The sequence below is a fragment of the Arachis hypogaea genome, chromosome 2 (genome assembly GCF_003086295.3).
Source record: "Arachis hypogaea cultivar Tifrunner chromosome 2, arahy.Tifrunner.gnm2.J5K5, whole genome shotgun sequence".
In the NCBI taxonomy this organism is placed as follows: Eukaryota; Viridiplantae; Streptophyta; class Magnoliopsida; order Fabales; family Fabaceae; genus Arachis; species Arachis hypogaea.
This window is the reverse complement of record NC_092037.1, coordinates 10,443,438-10,449,385: the sequence shown is the minus strand read 5'-3', so window position 1 is coordinate 10,449,385 and position 5,948 is coordinate 10,443,438. Positions and strand designations below refer to the sequence as shown.

The 5,948-nt window shown below is 27.8% G+C and overlaps 1 long non-coding RNA gene across 1 annotated transcript; it reads right to left on the bottom strand.

Moving 5' to 3' along the window:
* Positions 1 to 4,278: 4,278 nt before the first annotated feature.
* Positions 4,279 to 5,639, bottom strand: LOC140177816 (uncharacterized). Its single transcript, XR_011869292.1, has 2 exons — positions 5,182 to 5,639; positions 4,279 to 4,427 (listed from the first exon to the last, which is right to left on the bottom strand). It is a non-coding gene; the product is annotated as an uncharacterized lncRNA (long non-coding RNA).
* Positions 5,640 to 5,948: the final 309 nt, after the last annotated feature.

Sequence of the window (5,948 nt, the reverse complement as noted above, 5' to 3'; positions counted from 1 at the left end):
TTATGACTTGGGATTATATGTATATACGTAAATATTCTCCAACCAATTTTAGCTTCGCGGGTTGAGCTCAAAACTTGAATATTTTGTATCATTGACTCTCCACTCTTATTGTATATATGTATACCTATGCTTCCTTCATACGTAAGTAAACGTTATTTCTGAGCGTTGCGCTTTTAATTTCACGATTTTGCTTTAACCAACCTTCAAGGCTCCTCAAATATTATATTTGTTCAATTATTACACGTATATATATATATATATATATATATATATATATATATATATATATATATTATTTTAGAGATCGTAATACCACACCACCTCTATTTTACGGCTTAAGCGTAAAGCTCTATGTGGCAAGGTGTTACATAAATCATCTTTGGAGCTAAATTTTTTGTTGATGAAAATTATCAATTAGTTGAATTTGTTGCTGTAATAATAGATTTGTTTCTTAGAATTGATTGATTTGATTCTTACATAAGCAGTATTGGTCAAGCTTTAAATTTGTCTAATGAAAATATAGATACTGACTTTGAGATCACTCCTTGGACTAGATTTACTTATTGTGTTATGTTTTGCTGTACGTTTCTGTTATGTTATATCTTTTCATGTGCATGCACTAGTTAATCTTTTTGTTGGTTAGTTGTTAAATCGGATTGGACCGATCGGTTATACCCAAAAAATTAATGAACCAAATTCTAAATTAGTCTGATATAATATTTTGATTGTTTAAGAAAAAAAACCGAACAGAACCGATCAAAATCGGACAGAATCGATACGAACTGGTTAAATTGATATAAACCAATTAATATTGCAAGTCAATAATTAACAAAAAGCTCTTCCTTAGATTGAATCTTGGCTCCTCTTGCATGTGCAGTTTGGCTGCTACTAGGCCAAGTTGCCTTCATCACATTTGCCTTTTTTTAAAAAAATATACATATAACATATATAAATTAAATTATATTTTTAAAATTTATATTTATTAATTATAAGTTAAACGGTTCAATTTGTAATTCATCTGTTAAATCAGTAAATTAGTAAACTAATAGTTTAATCAGTTCGATTACCGATTTAATTCTGACAACAATAGTCTTAATTGAGCAACCAGCGACCAACCCCAATTGACTACCAACTAATCTACTCTAATCGACTTTCAACCAATTTCCCCCAAACGGCTCCACTCACCAACCCACTAGGCTTACCCCAATTGAATGATCGATCTTAATTGCCTTCAACCGAAACAAAGAACAATTCATTCAAGTAGTCTTTCCATAAAAAAAAAAACTACAAGGCCAATAATCATAGTAAAATGTGCCCTTATATTAAAGTGTAGTGAAAGAAGCAATGAGTTTAATTTGGTAATGAATGAAATACAAAGGGGCTTTGATCCAGAACATTATATGAAGGGTAATAAAAACAAGTAATAAAGGTGCCTCTATAATTGCGACACTTGACTCTAGCACAACCTAAAGAATTAGTTGCATCCCATATAATCTGAGCGTAATAAACACAATTAAGGGTACCATCAATGCAAGTGTTCGATTTATAGTCATAGTTTGTTTTTTGTTCCAGCCATAAGTTCACAGCATCAACACCTGATTTGGATTCTTCATCATATAGACCGTTTTGGCCAAATTTAGTACTAGTAGCAATGCTCGCATCATTAATCCCCTTCTTGCAGTCAAAAATGTGTTTCTTCACAAACTTACGAGCAAGTGATGCAAGCTGCCGGTCCCACTTCAGTGGCTTAGCCCCAACTTTTACACGTTCATCATTGTGAGCTTTAAGATAATCTTTTGGAGAATTTTGAGCTATTAAGAATAATGGAACTATACTTATAAAACTTATTATCACTACCCAAATCTTCAATAACATTTCCATTATCCAACTTCTTTAAAAAAATTCTTTGACAATTGGAAAAATTAAATATCAAAATTATTCAGTGTTATGTATAAATATAAAACATGATTGCAATTAGATGTACTTGAATATATATACATACAGGTATATTAATTTATGAGAGGATTGAAAAGCCAACGATAAGTAAAAGTAATAATGATAAGAAATTTTTTTATTTAATTTATAGTTTAAAATTAATTTCTTTATTTATTTTTTATTCTTCTTTCGTTCATGTTACTTCATTAAAATGAATGGCTAAAATTTTTCTACGGAATTCAAAAATTGACCCCATACAATATATCTAAAAAATATACATAATAATATAATCTCAATCACAAGACCAACAGAATAATGATCGAGCCAAGAGCCTGTTCAAGTAAAGCTAATGACAACTTTTGGTTGCGCTCTTCGATTGGGTCACTAGCTTTATTTAAATATAATTAAATTCATGGTTCAATTATTTATTCCTTGATCTAATAACTAACACTATATTTGAACATGCAAAATAATTGGATTTTTTTGGAATCAAATATAATCTAATTTTTATTGTAAAACAAAAATACAAGTGTATATATAAAATCAGCAATTATGTATTTATGTATAATATATATTATTTAACTAATTTTAATACATATTTTATATTTTAATTTCACTACAAGAGAATCTGGAATTTGCGGCGTTTTTTTTTTATTTGAACCACCGCAAAATGATATACCAATCGTCAGGGACGGATATATGTACATGAGTGTGGGGGCAATCGCTCCCACTACGATTTGAAATTTTTTTTAGTAGTATATGATAATAATATTTATTTACCTCCACTTAATTATTAAATTTGACCCCACAATAATTTTTTATTCAATTTTTGGTACTTTATAGTCAATTTAAAAATTTTATATTAGATGTAATTAGAATGACCAATTCTCAATATAAATAAAATTTGTGTTTTTTCTTAGAAATCAACTTGAAAGAGTGTTATTTTTTTATATTAGTTTTAAATTTTTTTCTGTAACAACTACATTAATTGAAAGAATTTTTTCAAGTATAAATCTCAATAAGAATTGACTTCTAATTGTATAAGAAGTAAATTTCTAAATAAGTATTTACTTATATATATATGTAAAAGAAATATTACACATCCAAATCTTTTTATGAATTAAGTCTAACCAAGTTAAATAATAAAATTTAAAATAATATTAGTCATAACTGATTTTTTTTTTGTTTTAGATAAATTTGATTGGATTTGGTTAATAAAAAAATATGAATATATAGCATTATCCTATATAAAAAGACAGATATTTATAAGGGTAAAGTATAATTTTTATCCCCAAAATTTGGAAAAAATTTTAAAAATACCCTAAGTTTTATTTTGTTTCAATTTTGTCCCAAAAGTTTTCGATTTGCATCAAATATACCTTCGGAGGCTAAATTTTAAAAAAATTTAAGACCAATATAACAATAATGCATGAAAATTATGCTTGATTTGCTTGTGTTGAGGGGTTGTTCTTATGAAATTGTTGTTGAATCGATCTTAAATTTTTTGAATAATTAGTCGTCGGGGGTATATTTGATGCAAATCGAAAATTTTTGGGACAAAATTGAAACAAAATAAAACTTAGGAACATTTTTGAAACTTTTGTCAAACTTTAAGGACAAAAAATATACTTTACCCTATTTATAAATGATTATTATAGTGTTTTAATTTATAAAATGAGATATTATAAAAACTAATCATGTTATATTTACATCGAAAATAACTATCTATGTAATACACATTAAAAATAAATTAAACAATACATATATTTATATACGAATACATAATGATTAATAAATAATTTGATAACTAATTTTTATGTACACATAATATTTTTAGTGTAAAATTATTATTATTATTATTATTATTATTATTATATATATATATATATATATATATATATATATATATATATATATATATATTGCCCCCACTATCAAAATTTTCTGGATCCGTCACTGCCAATTGTTCCACAAATGTTGCGGTTTAGGGGTGGAGATTTGATTTTGCAGCGGTTCTGATGAACCGCTGGCACAACTGCAGCAAATTAGGTTGAAAATTTTGCAACGGTTATAGAACCGCTACTATTTTGGTTAGTGGATTTAAAAAAATCTCCGGCAGTTTTGAAACCACTGCAAATTTGTGTGGGTTTTTTAAAAAAATTGCGACAGTTTTGACTCGCCGCAAATTTATACACGAACTAAAAAAAAAGCTTACCAACAACGATAGATTATACCATTTTTTACTATAATCTATTTTCTTTACATCATATTTATTAAACTTGAGATATTAACATAAAAAAATACTAAATAAACAATATTAAACTCGTACATAATTCCAAAATGTTAACTAAAAAAATATTTATTTATAAATTATTTACTCAAAAAATATTTAACATTACAAAACTACTATGCTAAGAAAATTCTAAAGTTGTATCAAAGCGACACTTATACCGACACCAAGGTCTCCATCAGTTGTTGGTCCTCGACTAGACCTGCAAATTATTTCCATCAATCATCCAACGATACAAAGCCAAAAAAACTAGTTTAATTAGAAAAAAAATAGGAAGTCATTCAATTAGAAAATTTTCAAATTAAATATACTAAGTGTATTTAATTCCCTCAGATGGAGATTCAACAACAGAATGAGCACTATTCATAGCAGGAGAAACATAAGCACCGACACTGATGATACTTGAATACGTACTACCAGGAGCACTGACTGTGCTCAATATTGGCCGACTATTACCAGCACTGCTAACAAATATCAGACAGTGCTTGTTTACAGCCTAGATGTAAATGATTTAGAATATCTACAGCTTAAAGGATGGAAAATATCAGCAGAAAGATACAAAAGGCACAGTTAAAATCAGTCTCAGAAAATACTTCATTCATAAGGTCGACAAAGCATCCATAGTCTAGCAGCAATGTTGGCAAGAATATAGGAAGTATCACTATATAGCTATAGCATTAAATTGTATTTCCATTACCTGTTGGCAACTACACCACATAAAATATAGTGTAATATAATATCACTATTGATATATATATATATATATATATATATATATATATATATATATATATATATATATATATATATATATTTGATGCTGAAATAGCAGTTTTTTTGGACAAATAAATATATATCTATCCTAAATTTGAGCTAAAATAAAGTGTAAGGAATAAGGTCCCATTCCATTAAAGGAAAGAATCAAACTTTAAAGTGGCATTGATGCAAGAGCTTACAAGCAAGGCAAGAGATGAATCAGCAAATCATTCGGTTCTTGAAGGAGCGTCAACCACCACCACAGCAAAGAGATTTTGAAGGTGAAAAGGAAAAACTAATTAATTAGTTCATTCATGAAAAAAATGAATGAATTGATATTTAGGGTGAAGAAAGGAGTGTATGAATGTGAATGTGATTGTGAATTGTGAATTGTGAAGGGAAGCAAATCAAAATAAGAGAGAGATAGAGAAAGTAGAGGTTTCCAGTGGTTATCTAGTTATGAGATGAAAGCATATAATTACTGTCTTTGAAAATTAGTTATATTACCTGCCATTGTCATCATATCTCACCAATGAATAAACTAATTCTTTTTTTTTTTAATTTTAACTAACAATTTACATATGCATAATCTTTACACTCACATGACTTACCTTGTACCGTTACCCTAATTAATCAACAAGTTTTAACTTTAATTACTCACATAAACCTATCACTAAAACAAAATTGATGTTGTGTTCTTAAAGTCATGTGATTCAGGTAATATACAATATAAGAATTCTGCAGAAACTGATGCTGTGTTCTTAAATAAATAAGATGTTTGCATATATGTGAAAACTTGTGTTTCTCTTAGTCTAAGGAATTTGTGAATCAATATCATTTTTTTTAATCACTATGACATTAGCATACAAATAGTTAGATAGATAATAGATATGTGAAGAAGCACAGTGTACCACCTTACCACACAGAACTTTACGATTAAGTCATAAAACAGAGGTGGTATAATATT